The 15141-nt window shown below is 44.1% G+C and overlaps 1 protein-coding gene across 4 annotated transcripts in view; it reads left to right on the forward strand.

Annotated features, from left to right (window-relative positions):
• The window catches only part of LOC112573681 (cAMP-specific 3',5'-cyclic phosphodiesterase 4C-like), a 308076-nt gene that overhangs the window by 143363 nt on the left and 149572 nt on the right, over positions 1 to 15141 (forward strand). The window contains exon 1 of one of the 4 annotated variants that reach the window (XM_025254262.1): positions 9323 to 9345. The exons of the other annotated variants lie outside the window; for them this stretch is intronic. The gene's annotated coding sequence lies outside the window, so the exon portion shown is untranslated. Of the gene's footprint in view, positions 1 to 9322; positions 9346 to 15141 lie in introns of those variants that run through there. 4 annotated transcript variants of the gene reach the window in all.

Consider the following 15141-nt stretch of genomic DNA (forward strand, 5'->3'; position numbering starts at 1 on the left):
CTGTGTTTACTTTTCTGGTTAATTTCTTGATTGATGTATTTAGTGATTAGTTCGATCGAGTTATGTATGAATGATTGGTTTGACTTATTAAGGAATTTATTGGTTAACAAGAGAATTTTTTTAATCTGTTTTTTTAATCACCACCTATTAGAAAAAATCGATTGGTGAATATAAATGATTTTTTTTATGAGTAACGAGGCCAGCCTTGACTAAGTTCAAAGAGGTCATACAGGTGGTGAGGGTGTAATGCAGACAACAGCAAATATTGACAATAAAAAAATAAGGAAAATAACAAATTTTCTGTTGGCTAATCACGAAATATCCAGGCTGAAGGACTCGCCGAATCGAACGGCAGCACGTTGCACACCTTTGTGAGGACCGCGGGAAATACGTCTTCATCGGATTGTAATTGTGTCCTGTACCCAGGTGTAGTCGCACAGCTGTAAACAAGCAAAACACCAAAGTAACCATAGAAATATCTACAAAAAATAAAATAATGCATCTCTGGGTGGCCGTGGTTTGTGTGACAGCTTGCGTGATATTAAATGTTCTTGCATAATTATGTGTTTCATCTGAACACGACCTTACTTTCGTCACGTGGACATCAATGTTTACTTCTGACTGTTTTGTTTGTCTATGGCAGTGTTTTGTATGCTTAGTCACTTTTGTAGCAGTGGTTGTCAGTAATTGTTTCTGTCACTTGTTCGGTCATGTTTAAGCAGAGAAAAGGGAGGCAACATCAAACAACATTTTGTCACATGGCTTTTATGAGCAATCATATTTTATTCTCCACACATTAAACGCTGTTCGTGGATAGTGCTTGCCCCGTAACATTTATTGTTTATTTATGGATAAATAGAGATACCTTGCGTATTGTGTGCGCATTTATATATCAAATACATAATAATATTGGGATAATGTTAATTAAGCATGCTTCATGTTAAAGATACTTGTGTGCACAATGAAAGAACCTTCCAGTAAGGAGGGAGGTTTATGATTGCGTAACTCGCAGTAAACATCTATTTTCCCAAAGGACAACAAGAGTCTGGCATTATCTCCAAGGAAACGTTCGCCTCCAGAAACAACAATATTGGACACGAGTTCACTTGTAAGCCGGCTGTTATAAAATATGTGGCAATTCTTTTTTGGTATAAAAAGCAAGTGGCTACAATTTGTAGGCTGAGCAAATATTTGAGTTTTTATCTGGGTTTGTGCTTTGGCTCGGGCAGGATGGGACAGGAGGCGCTGATCATTTCTTAAATTTTGTCGATGGGAAAATGTCAGACTGACTTGTAAATGTTACACTAACCGAAATCCGCAGCAAGACGAGCAGCCTGGTGTTTGTTACGTGACGTACAGCGGTTACGTCATGGTGAAACATGGCGTCAACGGCATGGAGGTTGTAGTCGACTGAAACAGCCGTTGGCTAAATATAGACACGTGGTTGATGATGATGTAGACAAAGACTTTCTTGAGCAAACATTGACGTGCGTCCTTGAGTGAAGTTTTCTCGGTTGCACAAAGTGTATTTTGTTGTCGCCGGGTGCATTCCTATTGTTATTCTTCTGTTTATGTACCCGGTTTAGACTAAAAGTTCGGAGGTGCGAAGGTTATTCCCCCGATAGATGTGGATATATGTGGCAATATATGTTCAGCTAGTTTTAGTGGAAATGGGAGGCGTCCATCAAGCCGAAAAGTTTGCTCATATCTGTATGTTTATTTACTGGATATTTAATATTTATATTAGATCATCATCTTACAATCATAATTATTTTTTCTTTGTCATGGGCTTTTTTTCTTGTGGGGCTTGCTACTTTATTTTAGTTTTGATTTGTTTATTTACTTGCACTTTTTATTTATACTTGGCAGTTATAACACGCGTAGTGATTCAAAAATACATGCACCTTATCGTCTGAAGCCTCCAGAAACCTGAGATAAGAGAGATTTTGGCAAGAGAAGGCAACTTATGGAGGCAGTTATTCCCCTTTACGCCAGCTCTAGCACAGGCTGCTGACCATCACATTTTAGATAAACGCTAAAATTTATGAAATAAAATGGTTTTTAAAACCTGCTATTCTCTATACAGGACATACTTAAAAGTCCATTTCCCTGACGAGAAAATGTTACCTGGTCAGGTAGCACGTCGCCTTTTGTGAAACCAGCTACTGAAGATCGTCATTGGTTCGTTCATATCACGTGACTTCATTCTCTATCCGAAACGAATTAAACAAAAAATCGTGAGTTTCGCAAACCAAAATACATTTCCCTTTTTTTTCTTAATACGAGTGTTTTCTCAATGAGTCTCAGCGAGGGTTTACATTAAACTGCTCCAAAGGACACTGACGTCAGCAGCCCTATCATCGCCATCACAATGTCCCCGGAACCTTAAGAGCCTTACCCTGAATGTGTTCAGCGTAGCCTGGCCGATTTCTCGGGTTTCCACCAAGCCTGTAATCACTGTAGACTTGCAGCAGCCGGCAGCAGCCAGCATTCAGCGCCTGTCCCGTGATGCTCCTCGCTCCCAGACACACTTAATCTCGCCAGCCTGTTTAATGCTCCCTTGCCCCTTCCTCGAGCATCGCGTCACCTCCCAAACTGTCGGATTTTTTTTTTTTTAATTTAAACTGTTCAAAAGTTTGTTGCCATTCTGTTGGCGCCTCTGCCAGTTGAGCGTGTTGCTGATGAAGTCGTCTGTTGACCATTGATGGCGCTGGACTTGAAAGTGTCGAGGACGGTGCAGTATGACCACCGAGTTCGTTGATGTTTAGGATTATTTACAAAAACAAAGTTTCCACGGTGTTTTACGGGACTTGAATTAAGCTCCATCACCGAAACCCTCTTAACGATCGAGCAATAAGCCTTGAAGGATGAATTCCCTTGAGGATTACTCGCCCTCCGGGATGGCGTGTCGTCATTAATAGATTATCCATTGATTTCGGGACACCGGGACGATTCTCGGAGTGTAAAGAGTCTTGTATGAGGAGGGAAAGAGGCTGAGGGAGAGTGGGTGGATTGGTGTCATTCGATTTCCGTGGACGACAGCTGTTGCTGTGTAGTGTACATGGTGGTAGGGAGGGTGAGCGGAAGATAATGGAGGGCATGTCTGAGTCACAGACGCGGTAGCAACATCGGGAGCGTCCTCTAAATTTGGAAGTCTGCACTTCATCTCCTCGACTTATCGGTATTTAGTTTCATTGTCCGATTGCTAACAGGGAACTCTGGGAACAGAACTGCGTTATGGAAGCCACTGTTTGCCGTGTGTAGTAGACCTCGTCATCCTGGCTTCATCAAGTTTATAGCCAATCAGATGGGAAGGTGGCTGTGAAAAAGTTTGGTCGAGGGGGTGAATGGGGCACGATCCAGTCCCAAATTTCATTCAGCAAAGATGAGGTCATTCGCAAAGGGATTCGTTACGACCAGCGCCCTCTCTGTGAAGTGGTGTCCGCGGCGACGGAAGTGAACCGATGGGGAGGCTGCACGCGCGTGGCTTAGTGATGCGGCTGCAAGCTGCAGGGCCGAAGGTCTGAGGAAGACAAAAATTGAATTTGATCGGGCATCGATTGGGTCGCAGGTCTTGTGCGTGTGCGTGTGTGTGCGTGTGTGTGCCAATAGACAGTAGTGGAGGGGGAGCGTGGACGGCTACAAACGGCAATGAGCGAAGGATTACTGCACTAGACGCAATAATAGAGCTGGGAATCTTGCAGGACGAGTGCATGGGACTATTTTGCGATCAATGACTAGATACAATGTCTAGACACCACCGCTTTGAAAATACATAATCCCAGTGAAATTGGCCTCGCCATATGGAGCAAACAACCGAAAATAAAGGCTACAATTATCGTCCAGGATTGACCAATGGAGATAGGAGGACACCAAAAAGTTACAAAAGGACTGTTGAGGACACACGTCACAAAAAGCTTCTCTGCACGTGGACATCTTTATCCTCATTGTCTATTGATGATAGGGCTAGACATTTCTGTACTATTACAAAATTCTTAGCCATCTAGGTCCTAGTTGTCTATCAGTGGTGGACCTGGTTTGTTGGGCACGTGGAGACTTATTGTCTTTGGTTTTAAACACTTGAATTTGTTTTGAATCTTGAGGAGGAGGGGGGAGGGAGAAATGTGCAGTCAAGTAATAAAAGACAAACAAAACATGTAAGACCCAAAGAAGCCTGCAAAGAAATTAAAACTCAGCCCTGACAGCTTGCTGGTGGATCTAGTTTAAGCACCTTTAACCTTATTGTCTGTTGGTAGTGATTTTTTCTTGGCCACAGAAGCCTTTTCTTTTGGTAGGAGATCTGGAACACGCTGACATCAAGAGAAAATTTTGGATACCAGAGCTTCTGACAAACTGCTTCTGCTAAAATCTGCGGACGATAGTTTATGTGCTCAAACATCGCTCCTCTCAATAAATGGTATCGAAACGCGCAAAGTCCAGTTGACGACACCTAATGTCTACAGATGGCCAATGATCAAACACCATACAAATACCCAATCAGCAAAGCATGTTTGCTCGAGAGGAGGTAACCCCATTTCGCTTTTCTTTAGCCGCAAATGGGTCATTAGAGTTGTTTCTCGGAAAGAGTTCGGCCAGACCGTACATGTTCAAGAATCCTGACTTTGAGAGTTGACCACAGCACATCATCGCTGACTTTACACGGAGGAGGATGGATGCTGGAAGAAACTGAGTTCTGACGCCGGTCTGTAAGTGGAACCTCCTTCAGGAGTAGGAACTCTCTCTGTTTTTGTAAACGTATTGAATGAAAACCAATGATTCCAGTCCTTTTCTTGTCGACCTTTTGGATCCGCATTCGAACCTCCCTCGTCTTCCTCGCCTCTCTCTTGTCCATCGTGGGCTGACATGCAAACCGCCATCTCATCTTTCCACGACATGCCTCGGTCGAAACCGCTCAGCACCGCCGACCTTCTGCTTACATTTCATTCCCAAGAATTGACACACTGAGATTGAGTCATTCTTGGCCGGGACAACACTGGCACCGACATGAAGCACCAAGCAGACCTCACGACGAGGCGACGACAAACGAGTGGCGGGGTCTTGGTGCTCGGTCTTAGACAGTCGTGGTGTGTCGATGCTGGACATCTCATTAGCACATGAAGACCTTCGCCATGTACTGCTTTCTGTTCCTGGAGACCTGGGGCTACGCTCGAAGCACGTTTAGGCTCATATTTTATTTACCATCAAGCTTATGGCCCTGTCGTTGTTTTATTTAACATTTTAATGCACTTCACCAAGCATTAAAGCAACAGTTAACATCAAAGACAAGAGTTATTCAAGGGAAGGAGTAGATCATTATTGCATTTTGCTTATTTTTATTAGCATGGCGTCGATGGAAAAACCAACAACTGTCATTGGGATGGATTCTGCAGCCAACCAGAAACTAACCTCATGGCAGTTGCGATCGCCGCCGCCAGAGGGTGCCAGATACTACAGATCAATGACTAAAACGGTGGACCCTTAGGTCGGCCATGTCAAACCACAGAGTTTGGGCCCCAGATGAACACAATTTTTGGTAGGATGCATATTGACACTAATGCGTACTGAAGCTCAGTCTAAGTGGATGGAAAGAAAATACTGTGATCCCCTTTTTCACATCTTGTAGAGGAAAATAGTCCTGCGACTAGGCATGTGTTTTGAACAAGTTTTTAGTAGGAGAAGGGAGGGCGGATCAAAGGAGCAGCCAGTGCGACAGCTGCTGTGTTTATTTGATAATTCGACCACTGGGCTGCCGTGAGATCGCTCACAGGTGAACAGTGTCAATCACTTGGATAGTGTAAAGGTGACTGCAGCCAGGGTGTCTCACGCCTGCAGACCAGGAGACTGGTGATCAGGATACTGTCAGGGTGTCTACTGTCAGGGTGTCTGCAGCCAACAGACAAGACCAGCGCCTACAGAAAGGAGACCAACAGAAACTCTCAGAAAAAAATAACTGTTTTTATGCAGGTGGACTTGTTGGTAGAAACGATGTCGTGCGGCGGCCAGAAGGCGGGCGGCAGTGGGAGACGGACCAAGGGTTGCCGCGCGGCAGCGTGATGCGGACCGCGTGCTTAGGAAAGGCGGTCAAGTGAAGCCAATGTGGCGCTGGCAGGTAGATGATGGTCTCTGGTTTCCAAATCCTAGTGCATTTGACCCCTGCGAAGAGCCCGATACGTTCCTGTTCGTTGGAGACAAAGTGGTCAAATTGACAAAATTGCTGGAGTCTGGTCGCCACCCGATCCGGTGCAGAACCTGGAGAAGAGATACGGAGTCTGAAGGGTTGACTCCGGTACCCGGAAGATGTAACTGCGCGGATTTTGTTGCAAGTTTACAACTGAACCCTCTACATGTGTCTTTGTTCCACTGTGTCAATTGTTTCTTCTGTAATCCCTTCCCTCTCACTGTATTCGTCTGAAAAAAAAGAAGCAAAAAGAAAAGGGAACCAAACTTTGTGATTGCATCCTAGGCAGGAGACTCTTTTTCTTCGTGTGTTTGAGACAAGATAACGAATGCCAGCGACCATAAAATGGAGGACCTCGCCTGATAAGATCCGTCTTCTGGGGGTCGTGAAGTCTTCTCGGGACTCGTGGGGCAATGTGCACGAGGGACTGAACCTACCCAGGCCGGGAGCGCTTACTGTAAGCTCCTTTAACAGATGTGCAATCGATTGTAATTTCTTTCAGGTTAGCCATGACATCTCCTTCATGACGACCTAAACTGTTCCTTAGATCGCTGTCATGGAAATGGTATCAGTGATGAAGTATCAATGATGTCAGAATACTGGGTAGATGACTCAGTGGAAGTTGTACTTTAAGTTTTACCGCAATGTTCTGAGCGGGTAAGGACTGGATGTACGACAAATCAGTAAACTATTTCTCCTTCATTGTGGTTGCCTGTATTCCTGTATTATCTGACCTGCTGTAAGAAGTGAACGAACCAAGGTCTGATTATGTTTTCATTTTTCTTTTTTTGTTAAGGTTTTTTCTTCCCCCGAGACATCTCTCATCCATAATAACCCACAGGGGACAGTATAACCAGAATAAGCTGCATGCAATCTGTATGATATCCTCCCTGTAATCTGTATATATCAACAAAATTGTCGTTGATGCAACGAATTGCTTAAAGGTCCACTGACAGATATAACCTTCGGAAGACTTGCTGCTGAAAAGGTCAAATATATCCTGTAAACCCTGTAAATATGAGGTTTGGGGTGAGTACTAAGCCAGATATCATTCTAAACCTGTCTTAATGGTTTTGCTCTTTAACATCTGGTTGAAATATATTATTAGCAGGACGACTGACTAGAGAAGTTCGACTTTTCTTTTTCTTGAAGCTTGTTTTCTCGCATGGACAGTCGGGCGTGAAGAAATCGGCGAAAAAAATATATATATAAAATATATAGAATATAAATGTAAAAATTAAAATACAGATAATAAGGGGGAATTAAAACACTCCACACTCCAGTGCTTCAATAGGAGAAACTTTTATTTGTTTATTTTTTTAACTTGCCACATTTTCATTGAGATATTTGTAACTCATATTTACATCACATATTATAAAGTGTAGCTGTATATTTCTGTGTGTTACATTCACACATGTTTGTGCCTTTATTTTATTCTTTCTATTTTATATTAGTTTCTGATGTTATTGGAAACCGCGCTGTAAGCAGATAACATGCTCGATATTTATTCCCAGGGTGCAAGTCGAACGATTATAGAGAACTAGAAGCGAGTCAGCAGTTCGGAACATTGGTGTGAATGAAGGATGAAAAGAGAGGGCAAAGGGGGGTAGGTGTGGTGTTCGCCGTTAGTCTCAAACCATTACGAGACTTGTCACTAACTGTGGCTTCACGCGCTAATTACCGGGAGGAGGAAGATGAAGTCAGTAGCAAGAAGCGACGCCTGGCGATAAAGATGCTCAACTAGCCGGTAATTGGTATCGACATTCCAGCAGGCAGGGAGCCACCAAACTCCGGGCGACTGATGCAGGCCGGGATGGGAGGAGGGGAGGACTGAGAAACACTTTCCAGGAGATGCGCGTGCATTCGTCACGTGCCGCGCTGTCCGGGGCGCCGGGGACCGACAACTTCGTTTCGCAGGATTGGGAGAGAGAGAGAAAGAACAAGGAGTAGGTCTGGGAAACTCCTCACCGCGCGGTGGCAACACGCGGCGACGCGACGCGACGTGACGGAACGCCAGCGGAGAACAGAGTTATCGCTATCGAAGGAAAAAACTCATCTACTCCAGCTCACCGCGACACAAAGAGTATTGCAAAACGAGGTCGGAAATTATTTTACAGAAATACTACTCAAAAAAAAAAGAGAAGTGGATTTTTTACTCCCATTCTTTTGGCGTCAAAGTCTGTGGAAGTGTCTGGATGAGCTTCTGTTCTCCGCAACACAAGTGGATGCACTTTTCCAAAGAATTTAAAGGGTTTTGACGATAATGTGCATGGAAAACGCCTAACACACTGAAGAAGAGAGAGAAAGGAGGAGGAGGAAGCAGAGAGGCTAAGGTGGCAGGAGGGAAGGAGGAACAACAGGAGTAAAATGGATTTTCAAAATGACCTGCGTGGCGACCTGCCGCAAGGATGCGAAAGTTCGATGCTCTCTGTGCCTGCGTCCCGGCGACGCTAGCTCGGTGCAACACGAAATATATATTTCAGGCCGGCTTCCGGAATAACCGTCTTTAGAGGCCCGGGAGGAGGTGGAGGCGCTTGTCGTCAAAGGCGGAGCAATTTGCGAGCCGCTTGTGGGCCCGCCGGTGCAGTGCGCTCCCTTGTGTCCCAGAGCCTGACGGGACGTCGTTTACGTCTCCAGCAAAACTTCGTCGAAAGATCGAGGCGTGCGGCAGGAAGTGACGCAGCAGACGAGGGTGGTGGTGGTGGTGGGGAGCATTGGAAGGTAGCAGTTGTAGTTGACGCCAACCACCACGCCTCCCTGCTGTTCTGTGACCTGTTGACCCTAGTCTTCAAGACTGGAATATCGTTACTGTTACAGTCGTCATCACGGCATGGAACCCCAGTAAGGTAGGAGGGGCCAAGTTCTCAGTGGACTGTGAACTCAAGAAGGTCAGGTGTTGGAGTGACATCGTTTGGGACAAGGTCTGGTTGAGCAGGAGGGTCAAAGGCCACAAGAAAAGAGAAGTTTGACGAGTATCTAGTTGCGTCAGTCGATGTGAGGAGCAGGGAGAAGGATATTTACGGCAGTGTGTTCTGAGGGAGGATAACAGGAGGATGATGATGTAGCCGCCGTGCACCCCGTGGACAAGCAAAAAAAAAAAAAAGCAGGATGATGTCCCTCACGGTGCCCACGCCATCTTTCGGCAAGAGACGTCACTCTTGGGTGTGGTAAGTACACGATGAGAAACTTGTGTTACTCTTTTTCCCGCCGAAATCTTTGTACGATGTAGATGATTGGGTTAGGTCGTCGGCATTGATTTGGTTTCTCTGTCTCTCTCTGTCTCTGTCTCTCTCACACACACACACATTGCGCACGCGTATAGAGGCGTCATCTTTGTACAGCCTGATGGATGCTCCACACACTCTGTGGATGTCTGTGGATGTCGTAAAATGTCAGTCCCGTGCAGCGCGCCACCATCAACACGTTCGATCGTTAGCACGCGCTCGTAGAGCTTTCAACCGTCATTCCCATACTCGCTGACTGATATCATCATGTCACTCATGCATGCACGCATGCACGTCACTCATACGCACGTCACGCATGTCACTCACACTCACTCATACCAAAAAGTATTTGGAGGTTCTTCCCTTCTTTTTGTGATTTGAAAAGGTTTTGATTACATCCGATGTTCTCTCGTTAATTTCTATTTCTCTCTGTTGTAATTTTACTTTCCGTCCATCCCTTCTACATCCCTTCTTCCGTCCATCCCTTCTTTCTTGTACCATAAATAATTTTTTTAATGAAAAGAATTCTACTGTTGATTATTAGGCGAACTGTTTATTGTTATCTCGTCGTGCTTTTACCTGCATATCTTTGTCTTATTTTTTTTATGTTTTATTAGTTTATTTTTTTGATCAAAGGAACATCGAGTCTTTTTCGTCTTTCCGCAAATTGCACTTAATAATATTGACTTATTCTTGTTACAATAAGCAAATAAAAAAAAAAAGAAATGGCTATTTTGGGAAGAGCAGTATTTATATCTCACGGGTTTAACGACAGTTTATCCCACTTTACATGTGGAGCGTGGCAGAAGAGTTGGACCGAGATGGACTGATGGAGAAGTGTTCATTCATCAAGCCATTGCCTGTGGTACAATAGTGTCTTGTCTGTTAGACATGGCGGCCTGATGATGGCTGCGATTAATGGAATACAGCTCTTGATGGTCTGTGGGACAGTTCTCTTGGCAACCGCTTGTATTTAGACAGAGAGGATTTGTGTTAGTGTAACTAGGTACATGCGCGCGCACGCGGTTTGTGTGTTTGTGTGTGTTTGTTTCTGTGGTTGTTTGTGTGTGTGTGCGAATAAATGTGAGCGCGTATACACACGTGTGTACCAATAGAAGACATCAGGAGAAGATAGGATATTTTAGCTGTCTACTTCCGGTTTTATGATGTCCAGACAGTTTTGATAGGCAATCGGTTGTAACTGCTCACGGTTTTATTCACATTTTTTGTTTGCAAGATCTTTTTAACTAATGAGCAATTTTGTCTTCAAGAACAGCTTCTAATTTTTTTTAACATTTCTGTCTTCAGGAAAGCTTTACTACTTAATTTGTAGTTTAGGTCTGTAAGAAACATGAATAAAGTTTTCGCCTGAACAATTCTAAAATTAAGTACATATTTTATCTAAGATCTTATTTTCAAAGAACGAAAACAAAACAGCCAGAAGCCGATCAATTTCAGTCTCAAACCAATAAATAATTGAAGACGGGACGATACCGGAGGTATTCACACTGATACAGAGATCGGGGAGAGATAGTCAGGACAGGTGTGACACTACAAAGATGGGGCGCGGTACTCGCAGCAGGTGTAGAGCACTGACAGATCCCACACCTTGCTTTTTTTTTTTTTTTTCGGTTAATGATGGAAAGAAGACGAAAATTAAGTATTTCTGACGTCAGAAGACGCTGATGATAGATGAAAACGTGGCCGTTTTTCAATCGCTAAGCTCTTTTTGCCTCGTTCTTCATCCTCAGCTCCAGGGTATCGAGTGTGTTACCTGGCATAATTCAGTCCCACACGCCTCCCAGACGGTCTGTGCACGTGACGACCCTTTTTAAAAACATTAAAGAAACGTGTACACGATGTATACGTGTGACGAGAGAAAGCGAGAACTGCGACTGGGCGGGGCGGCGACAAGTGTGAATGAACCGAGCTCAGCTTACCTGAGCAACTTGTAATGCCATGTACCTACCTGTCCTCTTGCAATCAATAGCAAGATGTAGATATAAAGGTCTTGTTTTTCTGCTCTGTAGGTGCTTGAGTGCTGGAAACAGGCGTCATGTCGTAAGGAAACAAGATATTTCTCTGCTCTTCTGTTTGTTTTTTGAGGTTATTATCCGCTGTTTACTAATGTCGTCGGTATGTGGTGTCAGGTGGTTCTTATTCATGCCCCAGTGAAACACAAAGCAGGAAAGAGTTATCTGCGCGGAAATTAAGTTAAAAGGTTTGGCCCAGACGAGACTGGCACCAATTGTGTTTCCTGCAAATGTTTTTACAAAATGAGTGAACAAGTTTATTCATCAGCATTCATCACTCACCTTTTCCGCTTGTCTCACTCAAGCAAACGGCGCGGATTTGAAGAAATAAAAAACGACCGTAGATGTTTTGATTGTTTATATAAATTTGAAAGAATGGACATCAAATGTTTGCAGATGATTGTCGGACATTATCTGGATTCTTGGAATCATAGACGTGCAATTCAAGCTTGATATTGAGGTCTACTGCCGTGAAAAAACAAATCATTCCACCTGTAAAGACCATTGCAGAAAAAAATTTACGTCCAAGGTCTTCACGTCTGATTGTTTTTGTTTTTTTAATTTTTTTAGGACTTGGTGGTTGCATTTGCGTGTTCAGGGCTAGTTGCACATGTTTGTAAACTTTAAACTATTCTAAAGTAGCACATTAAAAAAACTGTTTTCCAAAAATCTTGCCTATACCATTTAGATACAAAAGATTGTTCGGACAGGAATGAAAGTCTGGCTTAAACAGTCTTGTCTTATTGAAAACAATTATTTTGAAAAAAAAAGCCCAAAGGTCTCGAGACAGACGAAGTAAAATCATACTCATGTGGAATTACACCCATACACATCATCTTTCAGGATAATGAGTTTACTTTCGAAGAGCTGATCCATGATTGCTCGCTGGCCTGAAGAGCTTCACGCTTGACTGACTTCAGTACTTGCTGTGCAGAGAGTGTAAGGCTGATGACATAAGCAGACAGGTTTGAACACCGGAAAGATGCAATTAGAACAAGATTCAATGCCACACACTTCAAGATGAAAAGGAGAGGTCGTCCCTTTATGAGATAGAGACACAGCTGTTTACATCCGGGGACAGATAGGATGATGTAGTAGTGCAAAGTGTCTTTGTTCTCCACGTGCTGTAATTTTTCTGTTTTTTTTAACTCTTTATTGAAATTTCTATAGTTTTAACCGGTAGTAGCTGAAACATGATGAAGATACAGACACAAGCACTGGTGGCCGAGCTGGTGAAGGGGAGTTAATTATGCATGGTAATTAAACGATCAGGAAACTTGTTTTTCGTGATTCGTCTAGTAAACTTTTTTTGCATTGGCATAAGTGCATAGTGAAACACTTTGCTGCTTTGATTTAAAAAGCCTTTTTTATATTAAAAAACCCACAGCACTTGGCATGACAACATGTGATCAAACTGTCATAACAATGGGTGGAGCGCGAGCAGACTATCAGCCTCCCTCCGAGACTCGACATTTCCACCTGCAACAATTGAATGCGATCCCCCGTAGACCCAGTGTCTCACGCAGGACGGTTAGACATCGTTCTGAACTTTCCTGACACTGCATCTTCAACTGTTCATCGTGGTGGAGGAGAACACGATATGTGGAAACTTTTTCTTGTGTTTGAAGTGCGCACTTGTAGACCTGTCCTCGTACTGTGGGGTTGATTCATGCTTCCTACACAACCCGCTTCCATTTCTTGCAGAACAAGAGTCTCGAATATTCTGGGATCGATGCCCTTTGGCAATTCCAACCCCAGAACGTTTGTTACGCGACTCTGTCCTCCCTACCGGAAATGACGCAGCAGTGACGTAACGAGACGTATCCGTTTCGCGTATTTAAAGGAAGAAACTGTGCGTTCGTAGAGTGTGCGACCCTATGGCAGCGGTATCGATTCCCGTCTGTGTACCTAATGACAAATAGTGTTGTGGTTTGAGTCTTTTTTTTTTTCTTCTTCTTCTTTCTTCTCCTCCTTCCTGCGGGGAGCCGCGCGCATGCTGCAGAGCGCAGTGACGCGTGCGCCACGTTGCTGTCATTGTAGGAGCGCGAGACGAGTGCGCGCGGGAATCGATGGCTGTTCACATACTTCAAGCGCTGCTGGCAGCATAAAATGTTCCTCCCTCCTGCGCTTTTTCGTTTCTTGGTGACGTCATTGCTCCCGGAGCGAAGAGGAGGCAATTATTCTGACGAGGCATAAAAAATATGTGATGACGGAGGGAGGAGGAAAACTGATCTCGATACCGAGGCTCTACCAGACCAAGATTGTATTACCGTGTGACGTACGTGGAGGGTATGCGTGAAGGGATTTATTGATTCCCCCAATCCCTTCACGTCCCTCGTTGTGTATACGTCACTAACACTAACTGTCGAAAGGCTTTTTGTGATTATCTCTAACATGCTGTCATTCTGAAATTCTCTTTTTTCCTGTCTTTGGGGTTTGTTTTTCATGTCTTTGGTGTTTCTGGTCATTTTGTTCATCACGGTCATGCTGAAACTAAATACCAAAATTGCTATGCGCAGTTTGACAAGCGAGTAATATTTATTATTACGGTTATTTTCAGGTTTTAATACGCATCGATCTGTTTTCTTCTTTCCGTAGCAGATGCCACGTGGTGCTGAAAAGAAAAAAGTGAACGTCCGAGTTTCATTCAACCGTGACGGGTCGCGCTTCTGAGTGTTGTTTGTTTGCGTAACTAGGTGAAGGTGTAACTAGGCACGGGTACACGATCAGTATCGGAGAGCGCGTGATCATTGTGTGCTTTGTGTGGGGAGGGGATGCTTATTATCAGTTCCGCAAGCGGTAGAATCATAAAAATGGGTAAGAGGTGTGTGTGAGGGGGTAGGGTGGAATAAGTGAATATAAGCATCTAAGGCTCTATTAGGCAAAGCGACCAGCCTAGTAAGCAGATGGTATGTGCAGAGAAAGAAGAGCGTGTCCGAGACGAGATTTGAACCCAGGACAGCTAATCCTCACTGTATTGCTGACTGGCGCTAACCGAAGAAAAGCAAAAGAATAAGGAAAGAATGAAGAGCTGAAGGAAGGAGAAGTTGCCAGAAAGAGTATCCGGTCCTGGAATATTGTTTGATGAAAGATTGCTTGGCGTTAAAAGAAAAAAATCCCGTTCATGTGTAAGACAGGGGACTGTTGAATCGTTTCGGAGATAATAAATATTATGACAGCTCTATAAATATTAGATATAACTCTGTAAATGAGCAAAGACATCTGATAAAGATGTAAAGCGAAGTAAAAGTAAGACAGGGGTTTGGAAGTGGAAAAGAGAGAAAACAAATGTCCAGTAAGAGAAATATGACGACATGATAGAGAGAGAGAGAAACAGAAGGGTGGTAGTCAACGGGTGATTGTAATAGCACCGCTGAAGCCACCCGCGCAGGGCGGAGGATAACTAAGGGAGAATGAAGAAGGAGGGGAATAATGGCCGGGCAAAGTAAAGAGCCGGTAAAACCTCAAGAAAGCTGCAATTCGGTCGACAGCAGTCGTGATTAGCGTGAGGCCAAATCACCAGTTAACAGCGAGGAAGAGTAAATAACTCGAGGGGCGATAATGTCCAAGGGGAAGTAAAAAGCCAAGATTCCAATCCAAATCGAACCCGCAGTTCTCTCTCTCTCTCTCATCCTGAGGAGACAGCATCGCTGACTTATGCTCCAACCCTTACCCTTCGCCAACCTCCCCACCCCACTATCCCCGT

This window comes from Pomacea canaliculata, linkage group LG10, assembly GCF_003073045.1.
Source record: "Pomacea canaliculata isolate SZHN2017 linkage group LG10, ASM307304v1, whole genome shotgun sequence".
Taxonomy (NCBI): domain Eukaryota; kingdom Metazoa; phylum Mollusca; class Gastropoda; order Architaenioglossa; family Ampullariidae; genus Pomacea; species Pomacea canaliculata.